This window comes from Camelus bactrianus, chromosome 10 (assembly GCF_048773025.1).
Source record: "Camelus bactrianus isolate YW-2024 breed Bactrian camel chromosome 10, ASM4877302v1, whole genome shotgun sequence".
Lineage (NCBI taxonomy): Eukaryota > Metazoa > Chordata > Mammalia > Artiodactyla > Camelidae > Camelus > Camelus bactrianus.
Genome location: NC_133548.1, coordinates 75,304,322 through 75,331,805, shown reverse-complemented (window position 1 = coordinate 75,331,805; position 27,484 = coordinate 75,304,322). Strand labels below are relative to the sequence as shown.

General features: G+C 41.4%; 1 long non-coding RNA gene across 18 annotated transcripts in view; it reads left to right on the top strand.

Annotated features, from left to right (window-relative positions):
• Nucleotides 1–27,484, top strand: part of LOC141578925 (uncharacterized) — a 127,034-nt gene that overhangs the window by 82,461 nt on the left and 17,089 nt on the right. For 16 of the 18 annotated variants that reach the window (XR_012509828.1, XR_012509839.1, XR_012509840.1 and 13 more), the window contains 3 exons: nucleotides 16,953–17,138; nucleotides 19,618–26,186; nucleotides 26,487–26,610. This is a non-coding gene — a long non-coding RNA (uncharacterized LOC141578925). The remainder of the gene's footprint in view (nucleotides 1–16,952; nucleotides 17,139–19,617; nucleotides 26,187–26,486; nucleotides 26,611–27,484) is intronic. The other 2 variants (XR_012509827.1, XR_012509825.1) reach the window with 2 other exon arrangements.

Below are 27,484 nucleotides of genomic sequence, written 5' to 3'. Positions count from 1 at the left end.
TGTTTTTCTGGCCTCCTAAGGGTAAGGCATGTATCCAGGGATACACAGAATATTCGGGCAGTCTATTCCGGGCATTTGGTACCGGGTAAAGAGCACAAGTTTAAAGGGGGACAAGGGCAGCGGAGGGAAACTAGCCAGGCCCCGTGTCAGGTACCAGTCGGCAGCCCTACTTGCGTGTTGCATTCACATCCATGCCTCCCAGGTGGGCGGTGGCAGCCCCCTTTTGCGGATTGGCAAGCCTTCTCAGAGGGGTTAAGTTATTGGTCCTTTTAGAGGGTAGTAAATACTGTAACAGGATTCAAGCAGGGTCTTGTCAGACTTCAAGGGCGTGTTTTCTCTACTAATTCCGGTACCTCCCGGGTGTACGTGAAATGGTGAAGTGGGTCAGTTTTGGGGCCTTTCAGAAAAAGTACGATTTAAGTGCCTCAGGACTGATTCACAAAGCTCAGTGTTCTTTGATTGTTCTGAAGCACGGCAGTGCTTTACGCCCCACAGAGGTAAGGTCTTACTCCTTTGACGATGAAGTGGTTGCAAATGATGTATAGGTGCAAAACCAGACTTAGCAGCTTCTGAAGGGAAACTCTCCAGTTCTTCCTTGATAGACTTTCTTCTACGGGATGTAGCTGTGCTGCAGCATAGGCCTGAGCTGTCCGTATGGATTGTGGGTTTGATATCCAAATTTAGCATAAAACAGTCAGATGAAGAAAATCAACGTTCACAATTTATTTTTGGGTTTCATTAGACAAGATATACTATCAGGTAATGGCCCATATAGCTAATGAAATTGAGTACAGAACATTGAATTTCTTACTTTTTATTTAGAGTTTTCTTACTGCATGAGTTTGCCTGCTTTGGAACATCAGCTCCTCCACAAGGGAACTTGTCAGTTTGTTGGTGTGATTGCATTTACACAGTGAATGTAATCTGGGCTTCCTCAGCCCAAACTCTCCAGTGCAGAATCACGGGCTGTAGCCATCTCTTAGTCACGCAAATACTTCTAAAATTATATGATGCCAGAAAAGAAAGAAGAGAGAGAGAGAGACATTGCCTTTATCAAAATTCCTTTCAATTCTGACTGCAAACTGTTGTTGAGCAGCTCTGGTTTCCTTTGGATATGAATATATACATTTCTTTGCATGTAACCCGGGTTTTGGACTAGAATACCAAGCCCTTGCTTTCCGCAAGCCACAAAAATAGTAGCCAAATTGCACACATGTGAAATATTTTATTGTTTTTCTGAGAAAGAATCCTTGAATTTGGGACTTCAGCTGTGATTTTTGCTTTTTGCTTCTCCCACCTCTCTTGTAATCTCTCACTCCTTCCCACGTGGCCCCCAATAGGTCGTGGTCCCAAAGGAGCAAGCAAACACCCAGTTGGTCACCATGCAGTGCTGCTACAGAGGGAGACCTGCCAAGACTTAAAGGATATTATCAGAGAGGACTTCCTGGAAGAAATGGGCTCTACATTCAGTTGTGAAGGCAGAGTAAGGGTCAGCCAGTAGAAAGCATGAAGACTGTGGCTCATGTGGCAGAGCAGCCCGGGTAGAGGCCTGGAGGCTTGTGCGTTGGGGAATCGGGGAGAGTGCCATGTGTGGTCCAGGGTTGTGGGTGCCCCTGCTGGGGAGGACACTGGAGAGGGCCTGGGGTGGAGGGCTTTCGAAGAGCTTGGGTTTTACTAGAACTGACACAGGAGGCAGTGAATGGTGTCAGCAGGAAGTGACCCTCAGGAAATGTACTTCTGGTTTTGCTTCTGATATTCTACAGTAAGAAAGGTCGGGATGGGCGAGAGCAGGTCTGGCTGTCCCTTTGAGACCCACCCCATCATTCATTTATTCATAACACACACACTTCTGAGTGTCTAGGGGAGAGAGTTTGGACCCACATTAGTAAGCAAAATGCTCCTTGGGAGCTTAGCAGTGTCAGAAGTTGACTTAGCCTAGAATGTTCTATGAACAGAGGAACAAATTGCGGAGGTTGGAGGGAGGGAAGGCTTCCTTGAGAAACAGTCAAAATGAGCCTGGAGGCAAGTGGGAAGTAGGAGCAGGTCAGGGGGCCACTGAGGTCACTGGGGACCTGGGTACTGAGGTGAGGATGGGCGTTCAGGGTCGGGGGTGGGGCTAGAACTCTACCAGGGAGCCTCTGAAGGGTTTGAAGTGGGGTGATGTAATCAAATTTATGCTTTGGGAAGGCTGCCTTGGCTCCGCGCGTGTGTGTGTGTGTGTGTGTGTGTGTCTGTGTGTGTGTGTTTGTGTGTAGCGGGGAAGAGGGGGAGGGTGCCACCAACTGGGGAGTGAAATTAGAAGACCATTCACAGGCTGGGAGGCCACAAGTGGGAGAGGGGCATCGGGGCTGCTTGGGGACGGCAGGGGCAGTGTGGATGCCGGATTTCCTTATGGGGAGGGCTTGTTAGCTGGGCCGCCCTTGCGGCGCATTTTGGCTTGAAGGAAACAGATGGAGGCCGCCAGGTGGACTTTCCTCTTCTCTTTTTCCCTGCCTTGTGTGATGATGTTAGCTCAGCCAACATTTGGAAGAGAAGAGCTAAGTTCCAGGGTAGCCCAAGACTTTGTTGAGCTGGTTCGAGTGAGATCTGATAGGATTTATGTTTGTGTTCAGATCTGCATGTTCACTTATCTAGAAACGTCCTGTCTTTTGAATTTCCATAGGGGTTTTTACTCTTGATAAAGTTTGCTTTCTTGGTGAGAGGAAATTTAATACAGCTGTTGTCTTTCTCAAAAAAATCATATCTTTTAAGAACTTTAATATTCAAACAATAGGAATATTTAAAAATGATAAAGTAAGGCTTTGGTGTTGTTTCTTTGGTTTCCTAGTTAATGTGGACTTAGTGCCTTTGCATTAATTAATAGCACATCCTTGTCAGTATTTAAAGGGCTGTTAGTGAGCTCCCCAGGCCCCACCTCTCAAAACATCATTAAAGTTTGCTCTGAAATAGTGAGGTCATAAAGGTTTTGTTTGCAGAAGCCAAACACTTGGTTTATAATATGAAGCATTGCTCCATTTATAAAATAATAATAGGTTCAAAATTAAGAAAGTGGAAGATAATTGAGTTTTTAAAAGCTGGAACATAATCTTTCTTGTGCTAATTTTGAACTGGAAGTTTCGAAAATAAAAATCCTACTGTAATATCATCTACGTGGGATACATATATGCTTTCCCGTTTGAAAAATAAGTCCGCAGTGGTTTTTGAAGTCAGGAGCATTCCAGCTCAGATACTGGCATTGATGGTTGCTGGTTTTCAATGGCAGAGCCTAAATTTGCCTTCTTAGCATTTTTTTTTTTTTTTTTTGTAGTGAGAGGGTTGAGTAGTGCTTTACCAGTATGATTTTGGGGCAATTTGGGGGCAGAAGTTGTGCACCAGCAGTGAGATATTTCCATGCATTTTACTTTCTGGACATCACCAAGGCACATGTGGGGTTTGTGCCTGCAGGCTGGGATGCTGCAGTACTCCCTGGTCCATCACAGTTTTGTCCTGGATCTGCTCCGGTCAGTGAACGATTTTCTGTGGCTTCAAGGTAAGTTGGTCTGATGCACATGATCAGATGTGTAGTTAAAATGCTATTACATGAAATAAGAGAAGCCTAGAAACATGAGGGAGGAGAATTGGCTGAGCTGATTTCGGTGGGGAGTCTTCTTAGGTGACTCCCTCCCCGTGATTCCTGCCAATATCCTCCCCAGACCTGCACTGTAGTACTGCCGAAGCAAGCATGCACTTTGCTCAGAAACGGACTGAATTTCCTTGTGCCTCTGTTTGTTGGCTTTTTTTTTTTAAAGCACATCTTGCCCTTTGCTTAAATGCCATCCCTGCTAGTCACCTCTTACCCTCATTCTTCTGGATGTCGTCCATACATAGCTGCTGAATGGATGAACTGAATGTAGTATCTCCATGTAGTGGAACATTATTCATACGTAAGGGTGAATAAAAAGGAAAAAAAATAAAGGGGAAGATGAAAAAGGCCACCTGTTCTGGGAAGTCCACCCTGACTGCTCAACCCACCCTTTTCCCTTTGAATCCCCACCCCTTATGCTCCACTCTACTCTTTTTGATATTACTTACCACCTTTTAATAAACTAACGTTTTCAAAAAAAAAAAAAAAAGACAGAGATGCTGATACCACTTCAACATGGAAAAGCCTTGATAATAGCACGTTAAGTGAAAGGAACCAGACATAAACGGCCACATATTATTGACTTCAGTGATCTGAAATGCACAGAATAGGCAAATGCAGAGGCAGAGAGCAGGTGATGGTTGCAAGGGGCTGGGTGGAGGGGGATTAGGGAATGACTGATAGTGACAGGGGGTTTCTTCTGGGATGATGGAGTTTTCTGGAAATAGATGGTGGTGAGGGCTGCACAACCGTGAGTGTGCAGAAGACTGCTGAGCGCTGTCTCTGGGAGTGCCTGTGGTTGGGGCGGCTTTATTTTGTTCTCACCCTGCAATGTGAACTGTCATCTTGTGCTGAGGCAGTTCTACTCCTGTGAGTGGTGAGGCTCAGAGACTTTGCAGAGTCATGTTTCTTTTCTCCCCCTTGCTGAGTGTAGGCAAAAATTGTTTAAGCCTGAGAAAGTGCTCCATCTGCAGAAATGTCTTTCAGTTTTGCATGGTGTAAAAATCTTGAGAGCTTTTTAATCGTTGACGACAGTCTGTGAGGGGAAACAGCCCGTGAAGCCTGGGTGCGACCTGGAAGAGCAGCTCTTCCCTCCCTGACAGGGGTGGGGATTTCACCCCCGTTCAGGCAGTGAAGGGCCCAGACCCGAGAGCGGAGTTGACAGTCGTGAATATTTACGTGAATCCGCTGCTTCATCTTGGATATTAATTTCAAGCTGAGTCAGTTTGTGGCGGCAGCCTCATCCTACATCAGGAATCTATATTATGTGCTCTTTGAGGTGGAGACCAGACAGACTTTATTATTTAACAGTCTCCCTTGAATTGATATCTCAGATTCCTTTGTAAAAAGTAAAACAGCAGAAATACACACGTCCTTTAATGCCAGTGTGACCTGGATCGGGTTTAGTCTCTGTGCCTTAGTGGCCTTAACTGCGGGTGGGGAAGATGATCACAGTGCTTCCCTCAGAGGGCCTAGTGAGGGGGGAGTGAGAAGCACAAATTGAGGACTTATACGAGATGCTCATGAATGTCCGAAGTTAGTGCTCTCAGCCTGGTGAGGCCTCAGGGGCAGAGATGTCAGAACAGAGCATTCCTAGCCGGAGCTCGATCCGTGTTGGCAGCTGTTATGATCACTATCACCACTGTGGGTTATCAGGTAGTTTTAAGACTTGGTAATATGAATTCTTCAATAATGTTAAAAGACTAGACATCTCAGATCCAGTTTACATAGTTTTCAAGATTTCCTCTGAGAAATGGATGTTTTATTCCCCATCAGAATTCTGAGTTGAGTCTCTAAAAAAATTCTGTATTCCTCCATCTGTTTGCTTTAATTCTCAATTTCTTAAAAAAATAGTTTTTAAATGGAGTTACTGGGGACTGAACTGAGGGCCGCATACATGCTAAGCACATACTCTCCCAAATGAGGTATAATCTCCCCCATAATTCTTTTTAAACTTTACTTTCTTAGTATTCAGAGGTTAGAGGCCTCTAATTCTTTTTCTGGAGACTTGTCCATGAACCTGTAAATCTATTATTAATGGACAAATCTTGGTTTATTAAAAAAATCAATAGAATATTCTGCAATCCATCCAAAAGAAAATGCTCATTGATTTAAATGTTTCTCCTTTATGGTGATTTCTACTTTCTGGTCTAGCTTAATTTATTAACACCCATCCTCATCATCATAATGACCAAACTCGCTCTGAATGGACACCTGCCTAAGGCTAAAATGCTTTCCTCATGTTTTACTTCATAGCAGGTGTTTGAGGGTAGGTATCAGTGTCTCCTTTTTTGCAGCTGAGGGATTGAGAGATGGAGCACCTTGTCCCAAATTACACACAGCTGGCAGTGGCTTGCTCAGTGCTGGAACCCTGGCTGCACAGAATGCATTTTTAATTGCTCCTCTAATCAGCCTCCCGTTGAGTGGATTCCCGAACTCCTGTGACTCCATAAATGGCCAATTTTAGTGATCTCAGCCTGATGAGGACTTCAAAGGAGAGACACCAGTGAGAATGTGAGACAGAGTGGCATAAATTAAAATTGTACATTTTTACAAAAGTTTTATTCTCATGTAATGACTTAAAAAGTTAATTTTTTTTTAATTTTAGTGCTCTGTGAGCACTAAAAACAAAACATTAAAAATAATTATAATGCAAAAGAGAAGTGGGCTTTGAAAGTCCAACCATTGCTAGTGATGTTACTTGCTTTCCTCTATTGGCCCTTATTGACAGAAATACTTAGAAAGACTGAATTGGTTTTATGTAGTCTTAGTATGGAAGAAAAGATTGTCAGTGAATATTGTAAGTAAAATCATTACTCTTTTCTTTCCTGATGATGAATAGGTAAGTTGTTTTTATGGCTTAAGTACATTTCCTCATTTGTGAAATTTGAGTAATATCGTTTTCCTTGTCTGTGAGAGTTAGACGCCTTGTATACAAAGCACCCAAAAGGTGCTTAATAAAAATGTGCTGTCACAATGACAGGTATTTTAGAAGGATCAACTCTGAATACTAAAGGGGGTGGCTTATTTCTGATGCATATTCAATATGTATATATATGATATATATGAATATGGCTTAAAGTAACAAGGATTCATTTATTTTTTTTAGTGCACTATGAAGTTTTAATGAAATCTGTATCATTCTTTAGAGACAGGGATTAGTTAAATTGCCTTAAGCAGACGACCTTGAAGATTATTTTCACAGAATGTGTATTGTTACAACTCAGAATTCATGTTACCGTGTAACATCCACTCAGACATTTAAATTCGTGGATTCTGACCAGATCCATTAAGTTTAAAATAATCCACATTTATCATTTTCAGGGAATAATCTTCTCTCTTTTGTGATTAAAGAAAATTTTGTTTTTTTTTCTTGCACTTTTAACAGGTTTAAAATATCAAAACATTGATTTGACATGTAACTTTTTTAATAGAATAAATCTCATGCTGTTTTAATATGTAAATAAATGTTTTTGTATTTCAACAAACTTTTACGATTTCCTGGCTCTTTGAGAAGTATTTGGCAAGATACTAAGATTACCTACTGTTGGAAAAATACAGACGTTACTTTTATGAATATAGGCCTAGTAAAGATCTGTTGGTTTTTGTTACAGTGCAAGACATGAGGCCTAGGAGAGCTTTGCTGCCGATTGCCAGGAGGACATATCCCAGGTCTCAGTCTCCCCTTCTGTAAACTGAAGAGGCTGGACTGGTTTCTTTCCTCCTCTAAGATGAGTTTCCATAAGCCTGTGTCTTTTGTTTATATTCAGGAGTATTAGCAATATCAAATTAAATATTGAATACGCCTCCCTTACCCTGAAACATAGTGCAGTATGTGCTAAAGAAGCTTTTAGTTATCTGATTCTCGTTTCTGATCCTACAGGCAATTTTGTGTTGCATGTTTCCCGGCAACCTGGAAGGTCTTTTTAGACATAGGTGGCGCTGTTGCACCTTCTTAACTTCTTAATTTTCCTATTTGTTAAAGAAAGCTTAAACAACGTTATTGTATTTTGATTTCTTTGCTTAATGCTTCAGAATAGCACAGTCTACATTATGTCTGTCTACCTGTAAATATTGTTCTGCTTATATCTTAGTTTTATTCTGTCATCTCGCTGTGAACATCTCAGACTTGCTGTGCAAACAATGGCAAAATCGGACTTTTCTTCCAGTGCTAGAAACCAGTGAGAAGGGAATTTATAAAACATCTAGAAGCGGCCTCTGGAGCACCTTAAAGCTGAACATTGTACTGGGTTCCCTGAGTATTGACCCCGCCGCTGTGTGTTAATTAGTGGTAGGAGATTTGGTACATATAGGAAGGGGTGTAGTTTTTTGACTTGGGTTTGCGTGCACACGCTGCCACTGAGCCACGTGAGCCTAAGTCAGTTCGTTCTGAGATTTCCCTAATCTGTGAGATGGGGATGCTCATATCTGCTTTGTAGAATTGTGAGAATTAGAAATTATGTAAAGTGTTTACCACACTGGGTATGTCAAGAGGGCTCATAAACTTTAGCTACTGTTTTGTGAGAAGCCATCATTTGATAGTCTTTGGCAATTACTAAGAAACAGGAAAATAAGGAAAGCTGGTTTTATGATGAAAGATATTTGAGGAGGTTCGATAGTTCCTATACCCATAATTTAGCATCAGCAAAGTCAGAACTGTTACACAGTCGCCCTGAACCAATGTTAAGCCACAGAATTTTTTGTTACTTCAAATAGGTTGGGGCTTAATTGGATCCAATACTTATACACATGTTGTCTCCAGCAGCCAACTGAGAGATGACAGAAAAGAGTAAGCAGGTGATATATGTCTTCATTTTTACTGATGAAGCCACGTTCTCCATGAACTTCAGGGCTGTGGGAAAATGCGTGTCATTATACTGTGTCCCAGAAGTAGAGACTCACCCTGTCCCAGGTAACTCTGGGCCACAGCGAGCCTTCCCTTGAGAGGACCTGCCCCATCATGCACAGGGCTGTCCTGCCATGGAGCTGAGCATCCCGGGTGCTTCCCAAGTGTGGCCAGCACTGGAAGGAAAGGAACGGTTTCACATACCCTACTTGTCTCTCCGGACTCACACCTCACTCTGTTAGTGTGATAAAGGCTAGCTGTGGGCCATGGGTCTGTGGTGTGGAGAAGCACTCTCCGTGGCCAAGAGGAGTGGGGAGGAGGCATCCCCTCCCTCAGTTTAAACAGGTGGTGGTATGGAACTGAAGGGTGCTTCCCAAGAGTTTATAAAAGGAGAAATAAGGATTTTGTTTGGGACTTAGTCTAGCCAGGAAACACAGAAGATGATTAGAAAGGAGACTTGTAAATCACTTTAATATTAAGTTGACATTTGTTGAGCACCAATAATGTGCTACATTCTTTTCTGAGAGTTTTACAGAAATGAATCCTTCAATCTTCTCAACAATCGTGTAAGGAATGTTTGATTTTTATCCCAGTTTTACACTGTGGAAACTGAGGCACACAGAGGGTAAGTTGGCCAAGGTCACAGAGCTAGTAAGTGGCAGAGCTGGTATTTAAACCCTGGCTGTCTGGTTTTGAGGCTCCCAGGCATGGGCTTTGGGTGTTTATAGGTATCTGCATCCCTGGATCTCTGTACCTCTGTGCATCAGTTTGCCCAATAAGGACAGGCAAAGGAGAGTTACACAGGTGCTCACAGTCGTGTCTCAGCCACTGTCCACGAAGAGTGCACCGTGATTAGCGTTAATTGTTTTCCAGGCAGTAGATCTGTTGGTATAACAGAAATTTAGTCCATTGAGTTAATCTAGAAACCCTTCCTGCTCTGCTTCTGTCCATGGTTGCCATGTTACTGCCTGCCCGGGATTAGGCCGTGGAGGAGAAACTGTACTCATGGTTGAACTCTGATATTTCAGTCTGGTTCATAGTTTCACATATTCTGTTACATTAATAAGTTAAGTTTCTGGTTTTCTTGCATCAGTGTCTCGTGAGTTTGGTTAATGTGAAACCAGTCCATGGGAGCCCAGGTGTGCTTACGGTATAATTTCTGAGCACGTTGTGGCACTTCTACACGTGCAGTCCTGACTGGAGAATGTCCGCCTTCCTCACTGATTTCTCCCAAGAGCAGGGCCCTCTCCCATCCTCGGATGTGAGGCTGGGAGCTGTCTGAGTAGGCCAGTCAGAGGCCAAGTCCACCAATCAGAAAATGATGAAGTACTCGGAAGTGGGTTTAATAGAAGAAAAGGGCTTCCAGGTAGTCCGATGGGCTGTTCGTGTCCATTTGGTGAAAAGCTGTTCACTGTCTGTGGTTGAGCTGATTCTTTGCTGTTGAAAAGTCTGGATTAGATGAAGGGATTTTAAAAAGCAGAAAGGAGTGATTTTAGATGGTACGTCCACACCAGTGAGAAGTGATGGATGACCGCCTGTGTGAGGAATAGACAGAGTCTTACAAACTTCATAAAACAGCTTTAAAAGCTCTGCCATCTGAGTGCACTTCATAAGGGGTCCAGATCATCACTGGTCATGCTGTGAGGGCAAATAACTGATGATGGCATAAAGGACACGGAGGCATGAAAAAGGTCTCAGTCATGTTCCCTGTTTAAAGAATGTGACACAGTGTAATATATTTGAGCTGGTTTTTCACTGAACAATTTTTCGTGTTTTCTGGGACTCCCAGCTCCCGAAGTTTCCACGCAGCTGCATGTCCCCTCACTGCAGCTCTGTCAGCACTTGTCCTGGGCTGACGTGGTGTCACGGGGAGTAGGACGGTCAGCGTCCCCGGCTCCTCCGAGCTCCGTCTCCTCATCCGCAGTGCTGGGCTTCTCATCCGTGTCTACTTAGAAGGGTTGCTGAGAACCACACGTGATGGTTGTCAGGGGTGATTTGTGGTTGTCCCTGTGTTTGACATATAGTCAGTATTTGATAGAAACACATGTTTTTTTTATAGTTCTGGCTTCTACATTGCAGTGGTTTTTAGTCTGCATTTTTTTATAACTTTTTTCTTATTTTTAAATAAGCACTTTTGGGGGGGGGGGATTACTGGGGATTGAAGCCAGCACATTGTGCATGGTAAGCAAGTGCTCTACAACTGAGTAATACCCACCCTCCTTGTCTTCAATTAAAAATAAATATTGCAATACACAAAATAGCTCTTAAACACCATCATGGGACCTATTTTCTGTATAGACAATTGAATACATATGCTATTTCAATAAGAATAAATGTTGGGACATACTTTTCTGAATCTGTTTACTTGTTTAAAAACGATAATAGCTAGTGATAAACAAGAGTCTTGGATCCAGTACTTCTTAGGGTCTGCTTTGACATCATGGGAAATTACATTCTACAGAGAAGGCAAATTGGGTCTCGTTGATATTTGGATGATTTAGCAGATGATCAAGTCTTTCAGAACTTGACAGTTTTGTATTTTAAACTTACTGCAAAGTTATCTTCTAGAAGTTGGAATTCCTAAGCTTGTGAAGTGCTCAGTAATTCAGTGTGTATGTGTTTGTGTCTGTGTGAACGTGTTTGTGTGTGATTTCAGGAAGGAAGAAATAAGTTCCATGTAGCCCTCTGATACCTTCCTCCTCCAGTTCAAGATGTAGGCATATATTTACACAAATAAATTGATATTCTTTTGTCATTTGGCATATTGGAAATAAGAGGTTGTCATACTTGTTTCAGAAGGGTTGGGGAGCATGAGCTTAGAAAACGGGAGGAGAAAGAGGCCGGGAGGCACTTCACACTCTGTGCAGGATTTGAGGAACAGTAGATTTTCTTTTTTCTTCTAAAGCAAACTGGCGCTGAATTATAACATACTATTACTAGAATTGCTTTTCTGATCAGATACAAGTGCCTCAGAGTTTTCAAGGCAACATGAATGATGAAATCCGTTTTAGGAGTTATCTTTAAAGTAGTGTTAATTTTCAAGTAAAAGGCTATAGCCTGTTCTTTCTTCGAAGGGTAAAAGACGTTCTCATTGATCCAAGTGCATGATCAATGTGCTTAGTTTCTTTGGGGTTTTTTTCTTTTTTCTTAAGTGCTTGTTTCATTGTGGTTTGAATGAATGTTTAAAATTTCTGGATTTTGTTCTTTAGAACATGCTGATTTATCAGAACTGTTAAAAACCTGATTGATCTTTCGTCTTTGTTTGGAGGGGCACCCTTTTGATTTCTGTTGTCTGTTAAAGAGGGAAATTCTTCCTCTAGCCTGCAGATCATTAAGTGAATGGTTTGCAGTGTGCCTTTAAAATTCTTTGAATGCTTTGAGCATGCTTGTCTAGTGAATTTTGAATTGACTCATAGTAATGACTTTGCTTTGATTCTGTGGCTTTTGCTCCTCTCCTCAAGAATTTGAATTCTCTGTTGCATTTTGTATACGTGTTTTTAATAGGGGAAGAAATTTTACATTTTTTACAAAGGTGGGTTTTCCTATCCCCTCCGAATGCCTTCTATAATTGATACAACAAAAATCTGTTATTGCAGTGCTTAATTATTTCATAAACTAATTTTTGGCTTAATCAGAAGCAATGAGAAAGAGTGATAATAAAAAATATGAAAACCTTCCTTCCTTTGAAGAATAGAAATGAGGTGGTCAGGCTCACGCATGCTTTGTGCTTGACACACTTACTTTCATGTCATTGTGTATCATGATTCGGAGATGGAGTTGCTTCAGGTTTTATAGATTTTTGTTTGAACATTTTTGTTGAATTCTTTCTCCAGGCTGATGTTTCCTGTTGGGTTTGTGGAAAGCGTAGAAGGGAAACAAATTCTTTGTTTTATTTTCAGGAGACCTGAGTTGCTGATGAGAAAAGTGTTGAGGGTGGGCTGAGGAACAGAGTGACACTCCCTCTCCTCCTGGCTGAAACTGATGAACAATGAAATCAATTAAGTGTATCAGTATTTGACCAATAGAATTTACCGAGCCCAAACTGGCAAGTTATGCCCAATGGAAAGTACTGAATTCACCTGCAGAATTAGGTGCTTTGCCAATTAGAATCAGCTTAGAGCAATCAGAAAAATTAGTTCATATGATGAGATATAAAAGAATGTAATATCTTCTATTTCTGAAACTTTTCTTTGTTAAGTTGTGTAGAGCTAAAATTAAGTTTCAAGCGCCAGGAGTTAAGAGTCTGGGTGGTTCTGTGGGATCGTTAGTCAGGGATGTGTCTAGATCATGCTAGAGTGTCTGAAGGTGGCAGGAAAAGACCCAGGGCTAGGATTTGTTATCCTAGGGTGTCCTCCATAATGGTTCCATAATGGTTACATGTGGGAGCCCAAGATTAGGTTAACAAATTGTAACAGACCCCAGGCGCCTGTCAATGTTCAGAAGAAAAATGTGTGCTTAGTAACTGCTTTGCAAGCAGGAGCCTGTGCATCCTCACTCCTGTCTCCTTGCCTTAAAAAGCAGAGACAATGATTTGCTTGCATAGTTGATGCTTTAGATAGCACTCTGCTCATTTCAAAGCAAGGACCCAGGCCCTCAGCTATACAAGCTGGGCTTGTGTGCTTTTAGATAGTCTATTATCCCCAAAACAAGGACCTGGCTGGTCTCGTGGTCTGCTTTGTAATTCACATATCTAAAGAATGTATCTTATTCCCCTCACCCCATGACTTCCCTAAAGATACACTAAGCCTTTGTACTCATTGTGGTTTCTACAATCTCTGTCTCCTCCCGTCTTTCCTCAAGTTCCTACTTACTATCACACAAAAGTTAATGACTTTTTCCTTTCGTTATACACAGTAAATATAGGAGAATTTGAGAGGCTCGTGGAGTTGGCTCCCTACTCCTTCTCTTTTTCTGGACTTTTCCCACAGAGTCTTGAATAATCATTCCGTGTCGGTACGACTTCTGCCAGCCATAACCCACAGTTCCAGGTGAGAATGATGCAGGCTTTAACTCTCCTACCCAAGGGAGAGAGAGAAGAGAATTGAGATCTGCTCCCTTGTGGTCCCTTCCTTCCCCAGTGCCCCTCCAGTTCACCTGCAGCCTTCTGGCCTCTGCTGTCAGGGCCTCTGTCCCAGGACTGACTGCAGCCATTTTTTCCCTTGCCAACATTTCCTGTGCCTTTCAGAAGTTGGTCTCTTCTCTGCAATTCAACCCTGGCAGATGTGATGGTGGTCAGCGTGCTGGTGGGCAGTCACCTGGGGACTCCCAGGAGCCATGCTGATTCTCCTGAGTCTCTCATTCGGGGTTACAAAACTGTCGAGCAGCGGAGGAAGCCCATTCACGTGAGGGCAGCGCAGCATTGCATCACTTTCATTTTATTTTTGAAATTTCAGTGGAGAAATTATTTGTAGCAAACTGTTCCAGTTTTTTGGCTGACTGCTTTCCTCACCACCATTTCCTTGTTGGATGTGGTGCTTGGTTTAAGAACCAAGTTTCTTCTCTGGTTATTTCTAGCAGGTGGGCTTGCCGAATCCTTGATCGGCATTTGAAGCAGAATGCTTCATCTTGATGTCAAACTGATTTTCTTCATTCTGAATATTTCATATACACTCAGCAACTGTTTCAAGTGAACTGCTCTTGTCCAATTTCGGTTAACTCACATTTCCTGATCTCCTGCTTTCATGCTGAGAGCAGTTTCTTCTTCCTGTAATAAAAGTTAGCAATTTGCATCTACTATGGGAAGGTACTGGCCCGAGGTGCTTTTGTTCTTAACAGTTTTAATACAATTCACCCATTAATATTTACACCGGTTTTTACTCTATGCCAAGAATTGTGCATCCCAGTCAATCTTAGAATATTTTCATCCTCCTAACAGGAAACCCCATATGCATAAGCACTCATTCCCATCTTCCCCATCCTCCCCCAGCCCCAGGGAGCCACTCTTCTCTCTCTGTGGATTTGCCTGTGCTGGACATTTCATGTAAATCGAGTCAATTCATGTAAATGGAACCGTCTATTTTGACTAACTCCTTTCACACTGAGTAACGTTATCAATGTTTGTCCACATTGTTGCCTGGGTCAGTACTCCATGCTTTGCTATTACTGAATAATATTCCACTGTATGGCTGGGCCCCTCTGTTTACGCATTCATCAGGTGATAGGCATTTTGGTTGTTTCTTCTTTTTGGCTGTGATGAATAATGGCACCGTGAACATTCCTGTAGTTTTTATGTGGACATTTGTTTTCAGTTCTCTTACGTGTGTGCCCACAGAGCAGAATTGCTGGGTCATTCAGAAACCAACTGTTCAACTCTCTGAGGTCCTGCCAGGCTGTTTTCCAAAGTAGCCACGCAGCGTTACATCTCACCAGCAAGGGCTGCTATCTCTGATTCCTGTGTGTCCTCATTAGTTCTTGTTATTCTTTTTTTAATTATAACCTAATGTAGTGAGTGTGAAGCGGTTTCTCCTAGTAGTTTTGACATGATTTCCCTTACAGCTAATGATTTTGAACATCGTTTCATTGTGCTTATTGGCCATTTGTATATTTTCCTTGAAAAATACCATTTCGGATCCTTTATTCATTTTTTAATTTAGTTGTCTTTTTTGTTGAATTGTAGGAGCTCTTTTTTATTTGGAGGTACAAATTCCTAACCAGATAAATTATTTGAAAATATTTTCTCCTGAGTGTTGTTTTTTTCACTTTCTGGATGGTGTCCTTTGAAGCGAAGTTTTAAATTTGATGAACTCAAATTTATCTCTGTTTTCTTTTTTCCTTGTGCTTTTGGGGCAATATTTAAAATCTGAGGTATTTTATTTAAAATTTACATATAAAATATCTTAATTTTTAGGACCGTTCTAGGAGATGGGTGCTGTTGTTATACCCAGTCTATGGATAGGAGGCTGAGATGCAGAAAATTTCACTGACTTATGAGTGTCAAAGCTACCCAGTGCTGTGGGAGTTCAGAGCCTCATGATTGTCCCCAAGCATCTGTGCTCTTCACCACCATGCTCCACTACTGCCTGGAATCGTTAATGAAAAAGTCTTTCCTTTTTTGGTTTCTTGTTTGTTTGTTTTCTCATTGGGAACCTCATCTCCTCATTTTCCTTTCGGATATCAGTGTAGGTTTATTTTAGGTCTCATGTAGGCAGAAGAATTGCTATCAGTTAACTTCTTTATTACTCACTCTCCTGTGATGATTGTTGCTATTTGACCTAATCAAGTCATGCTTAAGTCTTTCCTGCTCATGACACTGAAAAGAGTCATGACGTACAGAATGCTCAGAGAGGAAAATAATTGATTGATTTTATTTTGCTACCCAATCAAACCAATCAAATAAAAACCCCGGTGTTGACGCAGACGGTAAGCCCTCCAGAATAGGGTCACTGTCTTCCTTGTGTTTCGTTTGTTTGGTCACAATGTCTGGATAGTGACTTGCTGTCCAGCAGTTTTGTGAGGATACGGTGTTCGTGAATCATTGTAAGGACAGAAATTTGACAACAGACTGTATTGGTCATTTCACGAGGGAAAAGGTAATATAGAAATACTGCTCAGATCTATTTTAAAATTAAGTTTGGAATGTTGAGAAGAGTTCAAGGAACCATACAAAGATCTTTTTCACTTATTTTAGATCTATCTTAGGCATATTATGATTACATAGCAGAGTAACTTATCAACTAGTTTTGACAAGAGGGGTGTATTATTGATTATTTGTTTTAGTTGAAATATTCTACCTGGGAAAAAGTAATCAGTGCCCATAAATGAACAAATATGTTTGTATTTCTATGTAACATGGGAGCAGACTTCATATGTTTCTATATAATATATATGACTGTGTGTTTTAATCTGTCTGTCAGTGTATTTATAGTTTTTCAGCAATGTTCTAACTTTAGAATTCTTCTAAGAAAGTCACCCCCGATTCTAGCGCAGTTTCTACTGTGTATCCTGTCTTATGCATGGGATTCCACTGTCTCCTCAGTGAGGAATTTCCTCCCCTACTGAGTTAGTAGCAGAGTTAAAGGAACTGTGATTTCTAGGCCTTTGCTCTCCATGTGTTTGCATTTGGCTGTCAATCGCGATTTTCCATTTCTTGAGTTTTCATTGTTCAAATAGAATTTTTGAAAATAAGTGTTAATATGTTGTATTTGTCTCCCTGGAAACTTGATGTGTTTGTGCTTTTCAGTTTTCAATTTCTTAAAAATGTAAATGCACTCTTGTTTTTAAGTAGTCCTTTTTCACTAGATATTTGTTTACCACTTTATAGTTAAAATACATTTTTTCCAATGAATGAATCGGTGTGCATGTTTTAAAAGATACCTTACTTTTTATTTTCCTTATTATAACAATTATATTCATTCTAGAGAATTTAGAAAATAAGGATAAACACAGTAATAACTTAAAAATGGCCTCTAATCTCACCTAGAGATACAGTTGTAAAATTTCAAATTGAGAATTACAAGTCCTCTCATGTTGTTCTTCTTTTTCAAGATCGTTTTGGTTACTGAGACCCTCGAATTCCCATATGAATTATAACAGCAGCTAAACAGTTTTTGCAGAGGAGCCCGCTGGGATTGTGATCGAGACCACGTAGAATATACGGATCATTCTGGGGAGCACTGCCATTCCAAGAGCACTGTCTTCTGATCCAGGAATGTACGTGGAGTGTCTGTCCAGGTATTTAGGACTTCTTTAATTTTTTTTCAGCAATGCTTTGAGTTTACAGAATATTATTTTACTTTTTTTCTTTGCCTTTATACTGAGGACAAGTGTGCAAGGTACCGGGATCAGAAGTGTATTTTAGCCCCTCCCGTTGCTGCCAACATGGTCGCTGTGCTCTTGCTTTGCCTTGTGTACAATCTTGCACAAAATAGGACCTCAGTAACTCTCTCTTGAATGAATGATTATATGATTGTAGGATGATGCTTGAGAGTCCTTGTGATTTTTTCCTCCAGCCTTTCCCCAATTCTTAACTATGCCCTTTCTCTTCCTAAACTCCAGCCTGTGTTTCAGCCTGCCTGTGGCATTGATTTTCCCTATCTGTAGACGCTTCCTTTCACTGGTTCACGATAATGTTACATGTGGGCTGTGGAAACTTGTCAAGAAAGAACAAATCTATTGCATGCTAGTGTTTTTACAGTGTGGTATCTTTTATCGATTGAAATTAAATCAGGCTGACCCCCTGAGCCCTCCCGTGAGCTCTTTTCACTTTCCTACATCTGATACTGCTCTGGTTGCTACATGTGCCCTTCCCCCAGCCTTGGTTTTTGGGTTGAGTAAGTCATCATCAGTGGAGCTCTCTCTTTAAAAGATGAAGAGAACATTGGCTCCTTCTCCCTGGTTGGGGACTTGGATGAGATGAGATACCAGATAAAGAATGGAGCTCCACCTCATTCTGACCCCCGCTCTTTCCGTTCTGTTCTCCAGAGGAAAAGAATACAATTCAACAGTATAAAGATTGATTGTGAGCTAATGAGATAGACAAGGCAATCAATTATTTATTAAATATCCTTTCATGCCAGAAACAAATGTATTATACACACAAAAATCACACAAACATGATAATATCGTGCTTATAGACGTGTGTTCGAGTTCGAGTCCTGCTCTGGAGTGACCAGTCCTGTGAGATGGAGAACTGGTATGTAGGCTTAGGCTCTCCAGGACTGGTTTTCTGTCCTGCAGAGATGGGGCTCGCTAGGCTTCCCTCCCCCGTAGAGGTGCTGTGGGTTGTAACTGTCACGCGTGCACAACTGCTCGTTCCTCGTAAGTGCAGGATAGCATAAATTTTGCGGTGATGGCTTTATGACTGCCCCGTGTAGACTCGCAGTGCTCCAAAGGGATGCCTTGTGGTTTGGAGATGGGATTCTCATTTCTGTAAATACCCAAGAATTGTGGTATTGGGCCCTGCTGATTTGAATCTATTCTTTAGAAAGTACATATTGTAGATATATTTTTCAAGCATGTGTGCTTTTTTCCTTTTATTATTTATAGTTCTACCCTCTCATCTCTTGGTGTGACTTTTCATGGAATCCAGGAAACAGTCCTAACCTACCTGCCTCTTCACTCTTCTCCGTGGTGGTTTCCTTCCCTGACTAGAAGAGGGTTTTGCACAGGAAATTTTATTTGTTCCCCTTTTCTTGGAGTCTCTCTTTCGGTCTGCCCATCTCTCACCTGCCCATCTGTCCATTTATCTACCCACTCATTCTTCTGACTTGTTCCAAAAAGCATTTCAGGCAGCTTACAGAAGAACAGATACCAAATAAACAGGTTAGAAAATGGGGCCAAGTTCAAACTCTGAGGCTAGGAGGCGAGCCTGTTTGAGGGTTGCAGCCGTGAGATACACACCTCTGCCCTGTGACTTATAAGATCGACAGCAAGAGTGTGCCTGAGGCTCCCAGCAGACACAGGTTAACAGGGTTTGTGGGAGATGCTCACTGGCTGTGAAATAAATAAGTGGCTCAGGAGAAGCCCAACCTTTCCAGCTACAAAGGCTTAGGAGAATATTCTGAGTGTCTTCCAAAATCAGGGTATTGCATTGTTTCTTTTGTCAGAGTTCTACGTATAGTTGGTTACATTCTATACCTGGAAATTTCTTCAGAACTCCTTACCAAGTGAGTGCCATTGCTCGGGAATGAGGTGGTTCTGCTCATTGACTGTGGTTGGCCAGAAACCGAAAATGACAGCTTCAAAGGAGCCTGGGATTTGTCCGTTATGTTTTGTCAGTGCTGTAGATTTCAGGAAATGCTTTCACACTTTCTCTCCATCTGAGGCGGCAGCGTGCTCTCTTAGCAGCATCAGGAGCTCAGAGCCACGGGATGTTGGGGGCTGACTGCACTGCCGTCAAGACAGCCAAGCTAGTCACTGCAGGCGTGGTCCTTTCACATAGTGCATTTCATGCTCTATAGTAGAAGGTTTCAACAGGGAGTTAATTAACTGAGTTAATTAACATTTAATAAATATGAAGCTTTGATGAAAAGACGGTTATAGGCAGAATATAAGTTGTGAACACTTTGAAAACCTTTGAAAACGGTTTCATTACTGAAATTTCAGTAGGGAAGATACACAGTTTATCTTATTTATGCCTCTCATTTAAAGTAACAAAGAAAAAAGACAGAAAATGCAGAGGATGATTTCTGTTATTCCTCTCGGCTTGCAGGTGCCCTCACATCCAGTGGCATCCATCCAGAGACCAACACTGACACTGGCCATGCTCAGAACTGACTCAGCCCTGAAGACACAGGTGACAAATAGAAGGGGGCCGTGCCCTGTTACAGCAGGTGCTCTCACTTTGTGTGTCCTTATGTAACTGCACGGTGTTATTCAGGATCGCCCGTTCTACATTGTGTGGCGCTGCTGCAGTGTCTCCTAGTTATTTGTTTCTGTAAGTACTCGTGTATTATTCTCCAATGTGTGGTACTACACATCTAAAAATGCTTTTTTCAGATGAAAAATAATGTATATTTAATGCAATAAGTCTGAAGAAAGGGACAAAAACGGCTATCCAGGTCCCACTAGTCAGAAATAATAATTAACACTTTAACATCTACTTTCTGTTATTTTCATCAGTGAGTATCAGCTCTGTCATAAAAACCAGTGAGCACTCTGTGCCTGTTTACTGTGTGGAGACCTCCATTTTCCATTCGGCTTATTACATGTTTTTCTACAATATTCTATCTCACCTGGCATGATTTTTAATGACCAGTATAGCATTATGTCTTGTGGAGGCATCGTCCATTTTACTTCGGGCTTAAATAAACTTTTAAATTCCAAGTGTACTTAACTGAAATACTGAAAAGAGAACTGTCGTGGTACCAAAAGAGCCCTACCTCCCTTCCCCTTATTTCCTGAGTGTAAAAGCTGTTGCCAATGTGGTGTATATATTTCATGACCTTTATGCCTATGACATATATATATACCCATACATACATACATACATACATATGAGAAATCTATGTATATGTGTGTATATATAGTTTTTTGAAAAATAAGGCCATACTATATGTTTTCTGCAGCTCGCTTTATTCACTCAGGGGTATATCATAGACGTCCTCCCACTCCAGACTCACCCGGTCCTTTCAGATAGAGTGGAGGGGTCTCCTGATGTGCAGGTGTGGTCTCTTGTGCAAGGACACCTTTGGTGGGAGAGTGCTGTGGACAAGGCCCTGGGTCACGGTGAAATGCTGGCCCCCTCAGTGCCCACAGCTCACCGTGATTTACCGCATTATTGTCTTGATGGTGGATACTTAACTTTTCTCCATTTTCCACTGTCAGAAAGGATGTTTGACTGGCATCTTTCTTTAACAGACATTCCTGTGATCTTGCATGAGCATGCCTTTAGTTAAGTCTTCTGGAAATTTAGTCCCTGGATGTGACATTTACTTTCATCACAGTCTACTTTCAAGTGACTAGAAATTCCTTCTCCAGTGTGGAATGAGAAATGTAGAATTACTTACGTAACCAATTCTCTATCGCTGGATATGATTTCACTTCAGCTTTTCTTCCCACCAGTGTAAACAGTATATCTATTTGAACTGATTTTTTTTCTAAACGAAACGATTCCTAGAAGTGGGGTTGAATCAGTGTGTACATACGTTTTTCAGAGTTTACATATCCATTGACATGTCATCCTCCAAAAAGGTCGCTCACAGTTTTTTCTCCCACAGATGGACACTAGCTACAATATCTTTTAAAAATATTTACCAATAAGATGAGCAAAAGTGCTTTTTCATTGTTTTAGTTTGCATTTGATGACCAGTGAGGTATTGAGCATTTTTCACTGATTAGCCATCTGACTTTTGAAAAGTGAATGATCCATTTTGTCCTTTGCACAAATTTAAGTGAGGAAGCTTCTTTTTGCTTTGTGACAGCTCTTTGTATGTTATGAACATTAATCCCTTGTCTTCATCAACATCTATCACAGAGTTTTTCCTTATCATTTCTTTCGTTTCATTTTGTTCAGTAGGTTTATTTTTGTTGTGGCTCAAAATATTCTTAAGATAGTAAATGTCTTCCTTTTGTGTTTTATCTTTGTTATTATTCTTAGAAATACTTTCTTATAATGGTATAAATCTCTTATGTAGGTTTATTTAATGTCTAAGATGGAGATGATAATAGTACTTGTTATAGTGAGGAGAAGTTGAATTAATGTGAGCAAAGAGTTGTATTTGCTGTTATTAGTATTTTAATATTTACATCACTATCTGTAATTATTTTTGTGGTCATTATGACAGGAATAGAATTTGTTCTTTCCAGGTGATTCTCTGATTGTCCCAGGACAATTATTGAATTCATACTTTGCTCTTTGATTTGAAATCCCACATGTATAAAATACTTATGTACACTAGAGTCTCTTTTTGAGCTCATGCTTTATTTCTGTCAATCTTACTTTCTTACTCCAGCGCTATATCTTAAATATTGTAAAAATTAATTATTATCTGACATTGCGATTTTTTTTTTGTTCTTTTCTTCCATCCCAAACTTTCTTGGCTATTATTATGACTTTATTATTCCTGAAGAATTCTAAAATATATTGTTCAATTTAAAAAAAATCAGATAAGAGTATTCATGGGATTTTTATTAAGTTTTGAATTATTTTTAGGAGAACTTCCATATTTACAAAACTGTTTTCCTCCGTGCAATATGTTGATGTCCCTACATTCACACCTCTTATTTACCCCTCAGTACAGTCCTGTAGTTTTCTCCATGTACAACATGGGCATTAATTGTGAGTTTATTCCAGATTATTGTTGATGTTTTTGTTAATTTTGTAAGTGAGAATTTTTTGCTATTATGTTTTTTAACTGTTTAAACTGACAACTAGGAAGGCAGATTCGGTTTGTAAATACTCACTTTGTAAAAAATCATTTAAAATTGTAAGTATTAAGTAATTGTTCGAGGATCCTTTCTTTTGTGTTTTTAAAAATTTGTTTCCAATATTATCAAAATGGTCATAGCTAAGAAGTATAGGTGTGGAGACAGATGGAGAGAGGTAGTGTGGCTCATGTACAAACTCTGAGCACTTTTATGGCTGCATTTAGGCTGGAGAAGCCCCAGAAGAGCCCACGTTAGACCAGGGGTGGCTTTGTATGCACTTGAAAGCCAGCTTTCCTACCTTTATGGTGAAGCCTGGTGGGCATGGCAGGTAGATGATCAAGGTCTGATCAAGGTCATTGGCTGCACAGAGCACTGTGTCTGTGAGAACTGGAGTCCATCACCATGGGAAATGCTTGGTGCCAGGAACACTGCAGGGGAGCTGGGGAGTGTGTGTGTTAAGGATTTTCCAGTCCTGGGAGTGGGAAGATCAGACTCTGCATTCAGATCTGAGTTTGAATTCATCCTCTCTTGTTTACTGGTCCTCTGACTTTTGTCAAGTTATCTACCCACTTTGAACTCCTATTTTCTTGTCTCTCAAAATAGGAGAATTACGGCCTGCTGCTAGAGTGTTTGATCAGGATAAATGATTTGTTTCTATAAGATGCCACATACAGTCACAAGCTCAGTGAGAAATGGGCTGTCACCTCTTCATCTGCAACTCAGTGCTCGACAGGACATCGGGGCAAAGCCAGTCCGTAATTTGTTTGTGATGCAAGTAGGAACAAAATTAATGTCTTGCTTTTCACTTGCAGTATTCTTACTCCTTTGCTTCATTTACTTCTTTCCTCCTTTCCTTTCCCCTCCTCCACCAAAAGATCCTGAGACTCTCTCAGAACACTAGATTCAAATTACTTTAAAGGGTGTCTCATCCTCATGAAATGACAGTAACTTAAAAAAAATCTGTACAGATCCCAGACGTCATTGTATTTGATTTACACACACACACGCACACCCACCCACCCACACAATCAGCCTACCTCCCACTTGCTGAGGGAGAAGGACCAATTTTTCTGAGTTTTCATTCACTGAGCGTGAGAGCAAAGTCTCTTACGCAGACTTTCACCTTGCTTAGTGCATGGTGTTTTTAATTGGATTTCTGCTTTGTGGCCATAGAACTATTCTCCTTATAGAAGAGAGGATGTGGAGACATAGACATTCTGCTGAGATATTGGTGTCAACATATTTGAGTTGGAAAGGACTTAGGACAGCATAGAGTCGTAACTTTTTATGGGTGAGAATTCATGATAGTGTAACTTGGACAAGAACCTAGGTCTTCTGTCTTCGTGTCCACGTGGATGAAGAGGCAACAGGGCAGGAGATGGCAGGGATCCTTCTTGCTTGAGTTCCAGGGTCTTGCTAGTTTTCATTGCTCAGCTGCCTTTAGTTTAGGTCCGTGTGGCCTCTCATAGGAAGGTCACTCTGTCCTGATAGACTGAGTTTCTAATCAGCAAAAAGGTCTGGACCCACTCATATTTCCCAGAGTTTTTCTGCTGTCCTGCTGACAGTTTATATAAATGATACCTAAGAAACTACTGGATATAAAATCCTTATTGTTATCATTTGCCCTCAAGTTCCATAGGAATGGGGTGCTGTCTCAGGCTGTCTAAGGCTAGATCTGAACAAAGATAGGGTGATAGGCTGTGCTGCTGGACCCTCCCCAGTCATAAGGGATTTCCACCTTAGTTTTTAGAATCAGACAGACGAGTTCAAATCTTGCCTTTACCAGTTATTAGCTTTGTGAACTTGGGGAAGAAACTGTAGTTGTTTGTGCCCAATTTTCTTTATCTGTAAATAAGTTCAGTATTTACTTTAGGGTTTTTGTTTTAGAATTGAATGAGCTAATTCCATCATTTATACCGAAAATACTGATCGCGTGGTTCTATGCTGGTGCCTTGGTAGAAGATTACTAAGGGACTCAGCAGTGAGAATGCAGGTGGGGGACCCCTGGATCATAGAGCTTATATTCCAGGATATGCTTGTAAAAGACTGGATGTGCAGTGGATTTTTAGTAAATGTCCATTCCTTTCCTTATCCACATTGATTGTGCATATATATTTGTACAATATATGAACAATTTTTTATTGCAATTTAAATCTCTTTGTAGTAATTAAATTATGTAGCTATAACAAAATACGTGAAATAAAATGATTTGTCTTTTATTTTCTTTTCAATATGCAAAACAAAATAAAATAGAAAAGAAAAAAAGGTTTTGAAGGAGTAGAAATAATTTTATTTCTGTGGAATCAATTCCCTATGTTAGGTTTTTTAGTTGTGTTGTTAAACAGCATATAAAATTGATAGGTTGTGACTTCAGTGTTGATAGCTAGGTGAGTGTAGTTTCTTTTTGTGGTAGTCTTTGATGAATTATTTGCACTAGATCATAAATGATGTGCATGTTACATATTGGAAACGAGGAAAGAGTGGAGACATACTACCTCCAATGCAGTCATCTTGTTACCAAGTCGAAACTCGTACTGCTTGCTGCATGACAGGCCAATAAATTGGGAGATTGAGGTGTTGGAGCAAGGAATACTAACTTTATTTGAAAAGCTGGCAGACCCAGAAGATGGCAGAATGACATGCTGGAGAACCGTCTCCCCCAAGTGAGGAATCAGTCCGCTTTTATACTAAAAAGGGGCGGGGATGTGGTTGGTTGTTGCAAACTTCTTGCGGTACGAATTGTTTCTCCTTGGACTTCTTTGTTCTTGCAGCTGTCCACGTGGGTCAAATCATGGTGCCCCTCTAAAACCTCCAAAAAAAAATCAAAGTTGATTCTCTATTTTGCAACTTGCCATCTCTATGTAAGTGCAGAAGAGTTAACATCGTGAAAGATCAGAGCCCGGAGAATAGGCTCTCCTGGATATTTCAGGCTAAAGGCAACTATCTTTTACAAAATGTACAGAGCTACCAAGTCTGGGCCTAGAAAACAGCAAAGTTTTAAAGCCAAAGGAACAGATCTAACATGCAGTCAAATTTATTCTGTTCTATTACAATTTCTTTTTCCACCTCATAAATAATTTTAGTAAGAAACATGAGCAATTTTTTTAATTTTGCTTCTTAGTAAAGGATAAGTGGGTCAAATACATTTATGAGAGCAGGGATGCTGTGCGGGCATTGGGGTCACAGCAAACTCTTGTTGGGGTGGTCGACTCTGCAACATGTCTGATGCCCCGTGGGTGTTGGTGAGGGACCCCATAACCAGGGGCTGTCTTCAGGAACCAGCATATGGGCATTGACCTCTGGAGACCACTTTTTCAACTGCCGGAAATTTATTCAGATACTGTGACTGAAAAACCACTTCAGCTGGTGATAATTAGGGAATAAAGGAAGAGGAAAAGGGCTTGGATTAGATTACAAGAGAAGGACAGAATATCAGGGAACCTGGGGGCTTGGCAGTGGGTCCATGGGAGAGAGGGGAGCAGAGGTGGGGAGGGGCACGCCTCTGGAACCAGCTCCTGCACCTGTCCCAGGGCCCAAGTCACACAGCTTTTAATTGGCCCAGGACGCTCTCCTGTCTGGATGTCACCCTGGTCAGAACCTTGAGAATCGAAGGTAAGGGGTGGGCAGCACTCACCTAGGGGATCACTGAGGACTTAGTTCAAGTCCACTGTGCCTTTTCTTGTCATGTGTCTTCACTTGCTCTTTATCTTAGGATCTGCGAAGCAGGAGCAAGGAACGCAGGGAGAGATCCAGTAAGACATCTGACTGTGTTAAGAGACGACAGTCATAGCCACACCGGGAGCGAGGACACTTGCAGCAAAGTAAAACGACTTCACAACTATTGCATCAGAGCTGCCGGTGTGAGAGAGCCTAAGCCTGTCTCAGAGTGCAGGGGACAAGCAGAAAGGAATGGTAAATTTCCACTGACAGTTGAAATTTTGTTAAATAGCCTGCTACTGTTGCTTGTATCACTTGAATGAATGCAGGCATATTTCTATGGGCAATTATGTTCACTCAAATCCACCAGCCACTCTTGCCCCCATCGGGGATGGGCTTTCTCAAGCCCAGTGTACCTGCTGCTTGGGTGGGCCATGCTGCGTGTCCTCGCCTGGGGCCGGGCTGCTGCAGGGCACTGAGTCCCCGAGGCACGGCCTGCGAGACACGACAGGAACACCTCTGCTCTTGACTGAGGGCCTCCGTTTCCCCCTGCAGTGTAAGAATGCTGGTGACTGAGTTAGAAGCATGCTTCAAAGCTGTCCGTGTCCTTGCCATCCAGAAGCAGAGCCTGGGAGCTTCCAAATTTCTCCAGAATGGGGTTTACATTCATCTTCGACAGGTGAGTTTATGTCCTTTTACAAGTGGAGGAATTACTGTAGTTTTCCTGGAACTTACTCACCACTAGTCCATCTGATTTTTCTGTGCTAGGATTCAATATGGCATGCTAAAAATTCTGGAGTCAGATCTTGAAACACTGATGAAGAGGATTATTTTATTTCTTTATATGATAGTATTTTACTTTCAAAATTCAGAGTTTTCAGTTCTTTCAAAAATTTTTTGTGGGGTTGGAGAAACAACTTTGCTCTTGCCATCTTTGTGACCTGTTGCTATATGCCTGTCACCTGTCTTCTGTCACTTGTGAGGCGGTTCCATTTGTGACCCTGTCCGGGTTGTTCATGGTATAAAACATAAAGTCTGTAAAAGTACAGTCCCTTTTACTCTGAAGACATTCCACATATACTACTTAAATCTGGGTGTGGTTTTAAGAAGACAGAATCATTAGAACATGTACTTGCAGGTTGCTAGTGCAAAATCCCCAAATCAATAGTCTAGCTCAACATCTAAAATCTTTCTAATCTACCTTGGATTTGTATGGATAGTTGAAGCAGTTTGCTAAGAACTCAAGACCAGGGTTAGAATACAGGCTGGTGTAGCTCAGCAGGTCCTCCCAAGCTGATGCTCTGGGAGAGGGCAGGTCCTAGGGGAGAGGGCGTGTCCTCCCCTCCCTGAGCTGACAATTTGATGGCAAAGACATTCATCAGGTGAAGAACTTGGAGATTCTTCTAAGAACAGTGGGTTTGAAAACAGTCCTAAAAGCGTGGGAGTGACACAATCCCATTTGTCTCAAGTAGGGGAGAGTGGCTTTGGGGCCACTTGGGAGACTCGTGAGTCCAGGTGGGCAGTGTTGGTGGCTTCCACTTGAGCGGTGGGAT